This window comes from Oncorhynchus mykiss, chromosome 4, assembly GCF_057628025.1.
Source record: "Oncorhynchus mykiss isolate SJ-2025 chromosome 4, ASM5762802v1, whole genome shotgun sequence".
In the NCBI taxonomy this organism is placed as follows: Eukaryota; Metazoa; Chordata; class Actinopteri; order Salmoniformes; family Salmonidae; genus Oncorhynchus; species Oncorhynchus mykiss.
This window is the reverse complement of record NC_143025.1, coordinates 71,151,952-71,167,116: the sequence shown is the minus strand read 5'-3', so window position 1 is coordinate 71,167,116 and position 15,165 is coordinate 71,151,952. Positions and strand designations below refer to the sequence as shown.

Here is a 15,165-nt window from a genome sequence, read left to right as displayed (position 1 = left end):
GGGCTGTTGTGGCACCAAAATGGGTAGCACCTCCTTTGTCCAAAAAGTTTAATTTAACTCTGAAAATCTTAGTGCATTAAACTGACAACTATGTACAAGATCAAAGTAGTGCTAAAAATAACATAAGGTAGAACAAAAACACAAGAAATATACATTGACAATAAGAAGAACACAAGAAGCTAAGTAAGCTATTTACATGGTCAGTTCCAATGACCAGGGATATTGGAGTGAACTTTTTTTTGCAGAAATGCCTTCTGGAACATGTAAACTTTCATGTGCCTTAATATCAAATGTGTATGCCTTTATGTAAATACAAATAAAATTGTCAAATTACGAGCCTAGTTGGTTTAGCCACGGAAAAAGAGAGAGCAACCTTCCCGCTAGCCATTATTGGCTGAGATGATGGATGAGCTGGACATACTGAGAGATGAGTTTAGATTGGTCTGCCATGTAGCACACTTCTGTCTATAACATGAGCTGGTCAGTATTTGTAGGTAATCATTTCTAATACAGCTTTTTTGAAAGATATCACTTAGTACAGTGGTTCCCAAACTTTTTATAGTTCCGTACCCCTTCAAACTTTCAACCTCCAGCTGCGTACCCCCTCTAGCACCAGGGTCAGCTCACTCTCAAATGTTGTTTTTTGCCATCATTGTAAGCCTGCCACACACACACTAAACAATACATTTATTAAACATAAGAATGAGTAAGTTTTTGTCACAACTCAGCTCGTGGGAAGTGACAAAGAGCTCTTAGAGGACCAGGGCACAAATAATAATATAAAAATAATCAATCATTTTGCTCTTTATTTAGCCAGCTTACATACAAAACTTATTTGTTCATCGAAAATTGTGAATAACTCACCACAGGTTAATGAGACGGGTGAGCTTGAAAGGATGCACATAACTATGCAATGTTGGGTTGTATTGGAGAGAGTCTCAGTCTTAAATCATATTCCATACACAGTCTGTGCCTGTATATAGTTTTCACGCTTGTGAGGGCGAGAATCCACTCTCACATAGGTACGTGGTTGCAAAGGGCATCAGAGTCCTAACAGCGCAATTTGCTACGTCAGAATACTCTAAGCGCAGCCCAATCCAGAAATATGGCACTGGCTTTTGATTAAATACAATTTTCACAGAACCGCTTGTTCCAATTTCAATGAGGCTCTTGTTCATATATCGGTAAGTGAACTGGAGGCAGGGCATGAAAGGGATATCAAATCCAGTTGTTTGTGTCATCCTTTTCGGGAAAGTACCTGCGTAATTGCGCACCCAACTCGCTCAGGTGCTTCACTATGTCACATTTGACATTGTCCATAAGCTTGAGTTCATTTGCACACAAAAAATCATACAATGATGGAAAGACCTGTGTATTGTCCTTGTTAATGCAGACAGAGAAGAGCTCCAACTTCTTAATCTTAGCCTCAATTTTGTCCCGCACATTGAATATAGTTGCGGAGAGTCCCTGTAATCCTAGATTCAGATCATTCTGTCAAGAAAAAAATCACCCAGATAGGCCAGTCTTGTGAGAAACCCGTCATCATTCAAGCTGTCAGACAAGTGAAAATTATGGTCAATAAAGAAAACTTTAAGCTTGTCTCTCAATTCAAAAAACCGTGTCAATACTTTGACCCTTGATAACCAGCACACTTCTGTATGTTGTAAAAGCATTACATGGTCGCTGCCCATATCATTGTATAGTGCAGAAAATACACGAGAGTTCAGGGGCCTTGCTTTAACGTTTTATGGCTGCATGGGCAGTATTGAGTAGCTTGGATGAAAAGGTGCCCATTGTAAACGGCCAGCTCCTCAGTCTCAGTTGCTAATATATGCATATTATTAGTAGTATTGGATAGAAAACACTCTAAATTTCCCAAAACAGTCAAAATATTGTCTGTGAGTATAACAGAACTGATTTTGCAGGCGAAACCCTGAGGAAAATCAAAACAGGAAGTGGCTTCTATTTTGAAAACTCCATGTTCCATAGCCTCCCTTTGCTGGATTTAAAGGGATATGAACCAGATTCCTTTTTCTATCGCTTCCTCAAGGTGTCAACAGTCTTCAGACATAGTTTCAGGCTTTTATTTTGAAAAATGGCCTTAGTTATCTTTGTTTTCTTTATTATTTTGGTTAGGTCAGGGTGTGACATGGGACAAAACAGACAAAACACATAAATCCCCCAAAATGAATCCTGGAAAAGAAGGTTACAAGGTAAGGGGACATACAGAGAGAACGAGAGAGAGTGAGAATAAGGAGAATCCTCGCTGGGGAAAAGCTTGGACCTTTGAATTAGAAGTTAACAGGTCTGTGAGAGCCAGAAATCTTGCTTGTTTGTAGGTGACCAAATACTTATTTTCCACCATAATTTGCAAATAAATTAATTAAAAATCATACAATGTGATTTTCTGGATTTTATTTCTCATTTTGCCTGTCATAGTTGAAGTGTACCTATGATGAAAATTACAGGCCTCTCTCATCTTTTTAAGTGGGAGAACTTGCACAATTGGTGGCTGACTAAATACTTTTTTGTCCTATTGTATGTTACTGGCTGAAAAGGGTGGGGGGTGTATGAGGTTTCATCCCAGAATGACACAGCTCCAGACGGATCAGTGACCAAGGCCCTGGCAGAGATCTCTGGGGGAGATAATGCTCTAACAAATTGGTTTGATAGTGTGTTTGGGAAATTAATAAACGTCATGATCACTGTGTTTTGTGCAACCTTCACCTGTGTGACCGTGTTAGTTTTGTGTGGATGAATCTGGTGTGAAAGGTTCTCATTTCCAGGACTCTGGAGAAATCGATGAGACAACAGATGGTGAGATACGGGCCGATTCCGAGCTCTGACCAGTGGAATGATGAATACATGATTCTAGACCTAGCATATGGATCCGGATCCTTCACATACGAGAAGCCTATGTTAAATGAGACCATTTTTAATGTTTAGGTTCTCTTATGTTTTGATGTTTAGACTATTTCTTTGATGAAGATTATAACGAAAATCCTGAGAAGAAGTGTTATGATTCTGATGTAGGCCTGCAACAGTCAATGTAATACATATGTTGGTCTTTGTTAGGTTGTATTTGGATAACAAGAGATAGTTTTAATAAAAATAGATGTGTGCTCTTTAACATTCTAATAAAAATAGATGTGTGCTCTTTAACATTCTAATAAAAATAGATGTGTGTGTTTTAACATTCTAATAAAAATAGAGGTGTGATTGCATGTATAATATTTAGTCATAGGGTGGATATGTTATGGGATTTTTATGAATAATGACTAAATTATGTATACATTTAGCTTAGAATTATAACTAAACAGAATACTACTCTGTTACTGTATGAATGTATGAATCGTATTATAATCAGATTATAAAATCAAATCAAATCAAATGTATTTATATAGCCCTTCGTACATCAGCTGATATCTCAAAGTGCTGTACAGAAACCCAGCCTAAAACCCCAAACAGCAAGCAATGCAGGTGTAGAAGCACGGTGGCTAGGAAAAACTCCCTAGAAAGGTCGGAACCTAGGAAGAAACCTAGAGAGGAACCAGGCTATGAGGGGTGGCCAGTCCTCTTCTGGCTGTGCCGGATGGAGATTATCACAGAACATGGCCAAGATGTTCAAATGTTCATAGATGACCAGCAGGGTGAAATAATAATAATCACAGTGATTGTAGAGGGTGCAAAAGGTCAGCACCTCAGGAGTAAATGTAAGTTGGCTTTTCATTGCCTGATTATTCAGAGTATCTCTACCTCTCCTGCTGTCTCTAGAGAGTTGAAAACCGCAGGTCTGGGACAGGTAGCACATCAGGAGAACAGGTCAGCGTTCCATAGCCGCAGGCAGAACAGTTGAAACTGGAGTAGCAGCACGGCCAGGTGGACTGGGGACAGCAAGCAGTCATCATGCCAGGTAGTCCTGAGGCATGGTCCTAGGCCTCAGGTCCTCTGAGAGAGAAAGAAAGAAAGACAGAAGGAGAGAGAATTCGAGAGAGAGAGAGAGAGAGAGAATTCAAAAGAGCATACTTAAATTCAAACAGGACACCGGATAAGACAGGAGAAATACTCCAGATATAACAGACTGACCCTAGCTATTGCAGCATAAATGCTGGAGGCTGAGACAGGAGGGGTAGGGAGACACGATACGACGATACCCCCGGACAGGGCCAAACAGGCAGGATATAACCCCACCCACTTTGCCAAAGTACAGCCCCCACACCACTAGAGGGATATCTTCAACCACCAACTTACTATCCTGAAAGAGGGCCAAGGATAGCCCTCAAAGATCTCCCCCACGGCAAAACCCGAGAGGGGGGCGCCAACCCGGACAGGAAGATCACGTCAGTGACTCAACCCACTCAAGTGACACACCCCTCCTAGGGACAGCATGGAAGAGCACCAGTAAGCCAGTGACTCAGCCCCTGTAATAGGGTTTGAGGCAGAAAATCCCAGTGGAGAGAGGGGAACCGGCCAGGCAGAGACTACACTCAATCATAGGACCCACTGAAGAGATGAGTCTTCAGTAAAGACTTAACGGTCGAGACCGAGCCTGCTTCTCTCACAGGAATAGGCAGACCATTCCATAAAAATGGAGCTCTATAGGAGACAGCCCTGCCTCCAGCTGTTTGCAGGAAGGAGGCCTGCGTCTTGTGACCGCAGCGTACTTATGCTCCTCATACTTATGGCTAGGATGCAGGGATTGAGCTCGGGCCGAGTTATCTGGCCCAAGTGTATTATTGGGGCTTGGGCCGATTGTGGCTACTCTCTGGCAGATGATTACACGGACTGCTTTACAGTGGGGCAAAAAAGTATTTAGTCAGCCACCATTTTGACCCCACGGGGTGAAATCTTGCGTGGAGCCCCAGATCGAGGGAGATTATCAGTGGTCTTGTATGTCTTCCATTTCCTAATAATTGCTCCCACAGTTGATTTCTTCAAACCAAGCTGCTTACCTATTGCAGATTCAGTCTTCCCGGCCTGGTGCAGGTCTACAATTTTGTTTCTGGTGTCCTTTGACAGCTCTTTGGTCTTGGCCATGGTGGAGTTTGGAGTGTGACTGTTTGAGGTTGTGGACAGGTGTCTTTTATACTGATAACAAGTTCAAGCAGGTGCCATTAATACAGGTAATGAGTGGAGGACAGAGGAGCCTCTTAAAGAAGAAGTTACAGGTCTGTGAGAGCCAGAAATCTTGCTTGTTTGTAGGTGACCAAATACTTATTTTCCACCATAATTTGCAAATAAATTCATTAAAAATCCTACAATGTGATTTTCTGGATTTTTTTTAGTTGAAGTAGTTGAAGTGTACCTGTGATGAAAATTAAAGGCCTCTCTCATCTTTTTAAGTGGGAGAACTTGCACAATTGGTGGCTGACTAAATACTTTTTTGCCCCACTGTATATAATTAATATTTATTTATGTATTTATTTTTCCATATTTTGTCATTGTTTCTGTGATAAAAAAAGCGATTAAAAAAAAAAAAAAAATTCTTTAAGAGTCCTGTTTAAGTAGTATTTTAGTATTTTAGTATTTTGATACTTTGTGCAAGGCAATTGACAAGCATTAAAAACTTTGTGGATGAGACCTCCCAAGTGGCGCAGCGGACTAAGACACTGCATCGCAGTACAAACTGCGTTGCCACAGATGCTGTTTCGATACTTGTGCTGGCCGCGACCTGGAGACCCGTGAGGCCATGCACAATTGGCCCAGCATTTTCCGGGTAAGGGGAGGGTTTGGCCGGCCGGGATGTTCTTGTCCCATCGTGCTGTAGTGACTCCTGTGATTTTTATTTATTTATTTCACCTTTATTTAACCAGGTAGGCTAGTTGAGAACAAGTTCTCATTTGCAACTGCGACCTGGCCAAGATAAAGCATAGCAGTGTGAACAGACAACACAGAGTTACACATGGAGTAAACAATTAACAAGTCAATAACACAGTAGAAAAAAAGGGGGAGTCTATATACAATGTGTGCAAAAGGCATGAGGAGGTAGGCGAATAATTACAATTTTGCAGATTAACACTGGAGTGATAAATGATCAGATGGTCATGTACAGGTAGAGATATTGGTGTGCAAAAGAGCAGAAAAGTAAATAAATAAAAACAGTATGGGAATGAGGGAGGTGAAAATGGGTGGGCTATTTACCAATAGACTATGTACAGCTGCAGCGATCGGTTAGCTGCTCAGATAGAAAGAAAGACAGGGCCAGGCGCATTTACACTCACACTCAGTCACGAGGTGTATGGTGTTTCCTCCGACAAATTGTTGCGGCTTCCGGGTTAAGTGTGCATTGTGTCAAGAAGCCATGTGGCTTGGCGGGCTTGCGTTTGCAGGACGCATGGCTCTCGACCATCGCCTCTCCTGAGGCTGTATGGGAGTGTCCCAGCGATGGGATATGACAACAGGATAAAAATGGAATATGACAACTGGATAAAAATGGGATATGACAAAAGGGGTTAGGAAAAAAATACAATTATTTAAAAATATTGTGGATGGTTATAATTTCCATCTATAAAATGTATAATAGTAATATTTAAAATTACTAAACCGGGTAATATTAGACATTTATTTAAATTGCATCGGGCCGCTTCTGGGGGAATTCTGGTCAGATGCCGGGAAAGTCGGCTGAATTCCTGTTGACTGAAATGGCCCGATGTACTTGGGCCGATTCTGAGCAGTCATTCATTTTGATTCCGGGCTGAGTCCGACACCCGATTCTGGGCCGATTCAATAATTTCTAGACCCCCAGAAGAGGGGAAAAGAAGAAAATTGAACTTTTTGGCAACAATGCAAAACGTTATGTTTGGCGTAAAAGCAACACAGCTCATCACCCTGAACACACCATCCCCACTGTCAAACATGGTGGTGGCAGCATCATGGTTTGGGCCTGCTTTTCTTCAGCAGGGACAGGGAAGATGGTTAAAATTGATGGGAAGATGGATGGAGCCAAATACAGGACCATTCTGGAAGAAAACCTGATGGAGTCTGCAAAAGACCTGAGACTGGGACGGAGATTTGTCTTCCAGCAAGACAATGATCCAAAACATAAAGCAAAATCTACAATGGAATGGTTCAAAAATAAACATATCCAGGTGTTAGAATGGCCAAGTCAAAGTCCAGACCTGAATCCAATCGAGAATCTGTGGAAAGAACTGAAAACTGCTGTTCACAAATGCTCTCCATCCAACCTCACTGAGCTCGAGCTGTTTTGCAAGGAGGAATGGGAAAAAATGTCAGTCTCTTGATGTGCAAAACTGATAGAGACATACCCCAAGCGACTTACAGCTGTAATCGCAGCAAAAGGTGGCGCTACAAAGTATTCACTTAAGGGGGCTGAATAATTCTGCACGCCCAATTTTTCAGTTTTTGATTTGTTAAAAAAGTTTGAAATATCCAATAAATGTCGTTCCACTTCATGATTGTGTCCCACTTGTTGTTGATTCTTCACAAAAAATACAGTTTTATATCTTTATGTTTGAAGCCTGAAATGTGGCAAAAGGTCGCAAAGTTCAAGGGGGCCGAATACTTTCGCAAGGCACTGTATGTAACAGCCGATCTGATGTTCAAAAGTTCTTGTCAGTTATAAGAAATGATAGTGGATACACTTCGTGAAAATTAAGTCAAAGTTGGTTCAGAGCTATCAAAGCAGCGTCCATACAATCCTGCGTCATCTTTTCACTTTCATTCAGAATATGCAATATATTAAAGTACTAAATCAGATCCTCCTCATCCCCACTTTAGCTACGCTGTTATACAGTTCTGCTCAGTTCTGGAATTCTCCCTACGTGTCATCTGCCACTACTTTATCGTGCACTTTTTATATTATGGGTCTCCTAATTTATGAGCTTGTACAGTATCTCCCTTCTAGAAACCAGAAACCTTCCTTTTATTTATTGAACCTTTATTTAACTAGGCAAGTCAGTTAAGAACACATTCTTATTTACAATGACAGCCTAGGAACAGTGGGTTAACTGCCTTGTTCAGGGGCAGAACAACATATTTTTACCTTGTCAGCTCGGGGATTCAATCTAGCAACCTTTCGGTTAGTGGCCCAACGCTCTAACCACTAGGCTACCTGCTGCCCCAATCACAACTGGCGCCCCAATCACAATCCGTCATATCACACTCTAACAAACTGTTTAATTGTGGGAACATTTTAACCACCTTTGATAGGAGCATCTAACTTACAGTGCTTTCAGAAAGTATTCACACCCCTTGACTTTTTCCACATTTTGTTGTGTTTCAGCCTAAATTTCAAATGGATTCAATTGAGATTGTTTGTCACTAGCCTACCCACAATACCCCATAATATCAATGTGGAATTATGTTAATCGAAATGTTAACAAAAAACAATACTCTCTCACTCTCTCCGGGATATGTTTGTACATACTGTATGTTGATATATGTATCCCTTATTGGTGTAATCCTATGGGATTCATCCCTGTGAATATATTCCTATTGCATGTGCAACTTATTAATACGGCCATATGTATATTTTCCTTTGCTTTAGAACCACAAGTCGTTCAGAGTACGACAACAGTTCAACTGCTATTCCAAAATCCATTGTAAATAACCAGTGTGTATGACTGTGTACCTAATGTGTGGAGGTGATGAAGAAAAGCAATGAAAACCCTGAAAGGAGAAGCTTCCTCCTTGTTCTTATCGGACATCCTGTATAGTCATAACCTAAGTCAGCGTCAGCATAAATGTACTCGCGAGTGAGGGCATTCACTGCCGACTTCTCAGAAGGCTGAGAAAATGGCAGCCAACTGTTTTTTTTTGTTGCTATGTGCACTTGTTCCTCTTTCGCTTATCGCCCCCACCCCGCAATAATTCTTTATCTCTCTCCCTCTCATGCTCTCTCTCTCTCTTATCCCCTCTCTCGCTAATTCTTTATCTCTTTCTCTCTCTCAATGACCTAATGTACCCTCTGGGCAGCAAAGAGAGCTCTGAGCTTCAAGGAAACTCTGATTGAGTTGATTGAGTTAACTCTGACACTTAACTCAATCGATACACACAACAGAATATGGTACCAGAGTGTGGTGGACTAGTGGAGACTGGAGATGTCTCCAAGCACAGGTCCAGAACCAGTTTTATGATTTCACCAGTTGCGTTTATGATCTAATTCGGGTTTATAAAGCTGATCCTAAAGCAGATCTTAGCTGAAGAAAAGTTTAGAAGCAGAACCCTTACATGATAGGGAGCTTTCATAATTTGGTGTGAGAAAATAAGATGCAGTATAATGACAGACAGTTGTAAACAATGGTGTCGAGAAGGAATGGTAAGACTTGGATCATCTGGGTCTGTGGTGTGGTGGTAAATACTGAGTGGGGTCGTGATCTGATCCCCAACACTGGGTCAGGCTGTCATGGCCCCCTGCTGGTCAAAGGCTCTTTCAAGACACAGACGCATAATAACACGCTTGCTTGGTCAAAGGCTCTGTCTTACAAGAGCTTTCTGATTTCTGTCTTTAAATTGATGGAAATTAAACAATAAGAAGCCTTATCATTATTCTTATCATTAGTAAAGGTTTAAAAAATCTGTCATCAGGGTACCTCCAAATGGGGAAAAACACTCAAAGACAAACTAAATTAACTTCAGATGGGCCACCTGCAAGCTAATGGTAATTCATTTGAAATTTGAAAACACAATATGATGATTGCCGAAGCTCGTTCCATGATTCAAGTAGCATGAATCATAGTCTCATTCCATGACTCTTCTGTTGCCTCCAAGCCACCGCAGCTGTAACAGACTGGCTGTTAACCTTCTGGCTCGCTATACAGCTACGTGCCTGTACTATTAGCCTGCCAAGCTACAGTGGCAAAATGTTTAAAAGCCATGGGAGATACAGCACTTTGATCGCTGTGGTACATGTTGGCATAGTAGACATATTACTCATATATACAGTATGTGAAAGTCTTCACATATCCTTGTCCATGTGATCAGTTGTCTTATCTGTGGCTAACTGTCTCTGTTACAGAGCAAAGAGGACGTTTTCGTCAATGTTTGGAAAAGTGTCTCTTTTGACACAAAGCGTCCACTGTGTTTGTTACACGCTGCACTGAGAGCATAGCTGTTCACATACTGGCTCCAAGGTTGAGAACACAAGTCTAGAGAGAGTCCCACTAGAGAGAGTCCAACCCTGGTGCAGGTGTGCTCCACAATGCAGGTGGGCTTAAGTTTGGCAGTAGGTCCCAATATGCAGGTGGGCCCCATGGTGCAGTTGCCAATATTAAAGTGGGCCCAATTGTACAGGTGGGTTCCACAGTGCAGGAGGGCATACATCTAGGTCCCAGTGTGCAGGAAGGCCACAGCATGCAGCAGCATCAGAGGGACTCTGCTCTGATTGTGCCAATATAACAGGTGTCTCTGCACCCTGATCTGTGTTTGGTCAACTGTGTAACCAACTGATTATGGAAGTCAAGGAACAATTTCTCTCTCTCTCTCTCTGTCTCTCTCTCTCTCTCTCTCTTTCTCTCTCTCTCTCTCTCTCTCTCAATTACTTGATGCCTTTTATCACACCCCCCAAACCCTCCCTCTCCCTCGGTCTCTCTCTCCCTCGGTCTCTCTCTCACCCTCTGTCTCTCTCTCTCTCTTTGTCTCCCTCTCTCTCCGTCTCCACCTTGGTCTTTCTCTCCCTTGGTCTCTCTCTCCCTCGGTCTCGCTCTCCCTCTTGTCTTTTTCTCCCTCTGTCTCTCCCTCTCCCCCTCTCTCTCTCCCTCTGTCTCTCTCTCTCTCCCTCTCCCCCTCTCTCTCTCCCTCTCTCCCTCTGTCTCTCCCTCTCCCCTCTCGCTCTCCCTCTCTCCCCCTGTCTCTCTCTCTCTCAAAAATGAAACTTTCTCTTTTCAAGTCTCTCTTCAACTCCCTTTTTCTTTCTCTTCTGCTCTCTTACTCTCTATCATACTATACTTGTGTATATGAGGGACAGTAGGTGAAACGTAATCAGTGTTAGTGTGCCACGCTTACAGCAGGTATTCCATTAACAGCTAAAGTCACTCTGCAGCATTCCAATGGTATTTCATTAACAGATGATTGTTCCCCAGGGTTAATGTTTAGAGGCATTAGGTCTGCAGAAGACTGAATGTTATCCCTACAGCCACTGTTTGATCTTTTCCTCCTGGAACAACCAGGGAGGAGGGGTTGGACCAAAGACAAGACACACACAGATCACTTAACCACTCCAGTCTACCTGAGGCAAAGTCAAAAAGCTTGCGTAAGGAGACTCGCTCACCTTGGTGCTGACAGAAGTAGGTCGTCAGAGAGAGGAAGGAGATAGGATAGGGTACAAGACGTAACAGCTTTTGATTGTGAGAATTTACTAAGCATTCTCTTTCCACATTGAAGTTATAACAGGAACTCTTGTAGGAACAGGTGTCGGAAGATTGATAGTAGTTATCATTAATGTTATCATGAATGTGGTAATAAAGAATGGATAAAAAGCTATAAATAATTTCTGTTCAACACAAACACCCCACACATGCACCAATAGGGTTAAACCACTTGGTGATAATTATAACGCTAACCATAATGTAAAGTTACTGTGACACTGGAGGGCTGTTGGAAACAATAAAAAGTATTCAATACTAAGTAATTCAATACTATGACACAGATAGAACAAGTAGACAGATATTTCACTGGACATATAAATGTGAAGTGTCCGCTTGGTGTTTCCACTCACTACCAAATATGGTAGTGAGAGGAAGCCCACTGGCGGCAGTGGGAGAAGATGGAACAAGATGGATTTTGGCCGACATTCTGCAGATTTTCTCATCGATGAAACATTTGCTTTTAATATCGTTTTCTGTTCCCAAAACTAGAATCTGCTATGAACAGAGTGGACTAAGTTTTGTAGACTTTACCCTTTGCAAACGTTTTTTTTTTAAATTGCGCTGTGTAGGAGTGCAAAGGCGAATTGAGTTATTGCACACGCGCACCTCACAGAGTAGGCATTTCCTAACGTAAATATGCAGACGCATGCTAGAACGTGCCAATAGGATCTCACTAGTGCGTGCTTGGAATTGCTCATATCCTTACTTGTTCTGCCCACTATGACTAATTTGTTCCTATTGGAAACAACAGACAGTGGTCTATCTTGATTTAGTTATAAATCTTTGCCTAAGATAGAGACTATTTGGAAAGGGCACAATTGCTGTCGAAGCTGCAAATTTGGTCGGTGATGGTGGGAGTGGATTTGCCTAATTAAATTATACACTGAGTGTTGGAAGATGAACCTTCATCCCAGTCTGAGGTCCTGAGCGCTCTGGAGCAGGTTTCCATCAAGGATCTCTCTGCTCCATTCATCTTTGCCTCAATCCTGACGAGCCTCCCTGTCTTTGCCGCTGAAAAACATCCCCACACCACCATGCTTCACCGTAGGGATGGTGCCAGGTTTCTTACAGACATGAGGCTTGGCTTTCAGACCAAAGAGTTCAATCTTGGTCCATCAGACCAGAGAATCTTGTTTCTCATAGTCTGAGAGTCTTTAGGTGCCTTTTGCCAAACTCCAAGCGGGCTGTTTTATTTTTTGGTACCCTTCCCCAGATCTGTGCCTCGACACAATCCTGTCTCGGAGCTCTATGGACAATTCTTTCGACCTCATGGCTTGGTTTTTGCTCTGACATGCACTGTCAACTGTGGGACCTTATATAGACAGGTGTGGGCCTTTCCAAATCATGTCCAATGCATTGAATGTACCACAGGTGGACACCAATCAAGTTGTAGAAACATTTTAAGGATGATCAATGGAAACAGGATGCACCTGAGCTCAAGTTCGAGTCTCATAGCAAAGGGTCTGAATACTTATGTAAATAAGGTATTCTGTTTTTGATTTTTAATAAGTCTGCAAACATTTTTATTTAACCAATTTTAGAATAAGGCTGCAATGTAATAACATTTGGAAAAAGTCAAGGGGTCTGATTACTTTCTGAAGGCACTCTATACCAGTGGTGGTCGGTACCATTTGAGATTAGGGAGGACGATTTAAATTTTAATGAGCATGGCCTTATTTCTATTACAGCATAGCATGGATGACAGTCTATCATTCATATTCCATTAAATCAGCTCAATATAATATTATTAGGTTTAGGCTACTACATTTGCCCTATTCTCATCATGAGTTTTCTACAACCTTGTTATGGTGAGTGAATGAGGACCCAAAAGCGAACTAACTTAAACAGAGCTTCTTTAATAACCAAACATAGGTAGGCTCAGATAGACCGGCAGATTCCGACAGGACAGGACAAGGTTACAGCAAACATGACGATAGTCTGGCTCAGGCATGAAACACAACAAACAAGAATCCGACAAGGACAGGAACAGAAACAGAGAGAGATATAGGGACCTAATCAGAGGGAAAAAGGGAACAGGTGGGAAACGGGGTGAATGGGTAGTTAGAGGACACAAGGAACAGCTGGGGGAAAGCGGGGGAGAAAAGGTAACCTAACAACGACCAGCAGAGGGAGACAGGGTGAAGGGAAAGGACAGAGACAAGACACAACATGACAGTACATGACAGTACCCCCCCACTCACCGAGCGCCTCCTGGCGCACTCGAGGAGGAAACCTGGCGGCAACGGAGGAAATCCTCGATCAGCGCACGGTCCAGCACGTCCCGAGAGGGAACCCAACTCCTCTCCTCAGGACCGTACCCCTCCCAATCTACGAGGTACTGGTGACCACGGCCCCGAGGACGCATGTCCAAAATTCTACGGACCCTGTAGATGGGTGCGCCCTCGACAAGGATGGGGGGGGGGGGGGAAGACGAGCGGGGGCGCGAAGGACGGGCTTGATGCAGGAGACATGGAAGACCGGGTGGACGCGACGAAGGTATCGCGGAAGAAGAAGTCGAACTGCGACAGGATTAATGACCCGAGAAATACGGAACGGACCAATGAACCGCGGGGTCAACTTGCGAGAAGCCGTCTTAAGGGGAAGGTTCTGAGTGGAGAGCCAAACTCTCTGACCGCGACAATATCTAGGACTCTTAGTTCTACGCTTATTAGCAGCCCTCACAGTCTGCGTCCTATAACGGCAAAGTGCAGACCTGACCCTCTTCCAGGTGCGCTCGCAACGTTGGACAAAAGCCTGAGCGGAGGGGACGCTGGACTCGGCGAACTGAGATGAGAACAGCGGAGGCTGGTACCCGAGGCTACTCTGAAAAGGAGATAGCCCGGTCGCAGACGAAGGAAGCGAGTTGTGGGCGTATTCTGCCCAGGGGAGCTGTTCTGACCAAGACGCAGGGTTACGAAAAGAAAGACTGCGTAAGATGCGACCAATAGTCTGATTGGCCCGTTCTGCTTGACCGTTAGACTGGGGGTGAAAGCCGGAAGAGAGACTGACGGAAGCCCCAATCAAACGGCAAAACTCCCTCCAAAATTGAGACGTGAATTGCGGACCTCTGTCCGAAACGACGTCTGACGGAAGGCCATGAATTCTGAAAACATTCTCGATGATGATTTGTGCCGTCTCTTTAGCAGAAGGAAGCTTAGCAAGGGGAATGAAATGAGCCGCCTTAGAGAACCTATCGACAACCGTAAGAATAACAGTCTTCCCCGCTGACGAAGGCAGTCCGGTGACAAAATCTAAGGCGATGTGAGACCACGGTCGAGAGGGAATAGGAAGCGGCCTGAGACGGCCGGCAGGAGGAGAGTTACCGGACTTAGTCTGCGCGCAGACCGAACAAGCAGCCACGAAACGACGCGTGTCATGCTCCCGGGTGGGCCACCAAAAACGCTGGCGAATGGAAGCAAGCGTACCCCGAACGCCAGGGTGGCCGGCTAACTTGGCAGAGTGAGCCCACTGAAGAACGGCCAGACGAGTAGGAACGGGAACGAAAAGAAGGTTCCTAGGACAAGCGCGCGGCGACGGAGTGTGAGTGAGCGCTTGTTTTACCTGCCTCTCAATTCCCCAGACAGTCAACCCGACAACACGCCCCTCAGGGAGAATCCCCTCGGGGTCAGTGGAGGCTACTGAAGAACTGAAGAGACGAGACAAAGCATCAGGCTTGGTGTTCTTAGAGCCCGGACGATAAGAAATCACGAACTCGAAACGAGCGAAAAACAGCGCCCAACGCGCCTGACGCGCATTAAGTCGTTTGGCAGAACGGATGTACTCAAGGTTCCTATGGTCAGTCCAAACGACAAAAGGAACGGTCGCCCCCTCCAACCACTGT

The 15,165-nt window shown here is 43.6% G+C and overlaps 1 long non-coding RNA gene across 6 annotated transcripts in view; it reads right to left on the bottom strand.

Annotated features, from left to right (window-relative positions):
• Window positions 1-15,165, bottom strand: part of LOC149984126 (uncharacterized) — a 182,327-nt gene that overhangs the window by 85,499 nt on the left and 81,663 nt on the right. Inside the window, exon 3 of one of the 6 annotated variants that reach the window (XR_016495408.1) lies at window positions 3,924-3,948. The exons of 1 other annotated variant lie outside the window; for it this stretch is intronic. This is a non-coding gene — a long non-coding RNA (uncharacterized LOC149984126). 4 more of the 6 variants (XR_016495414.1, XR_016495415.1, XR_016495410.1 and 1 more) reach the window with 4 other exon arrangements.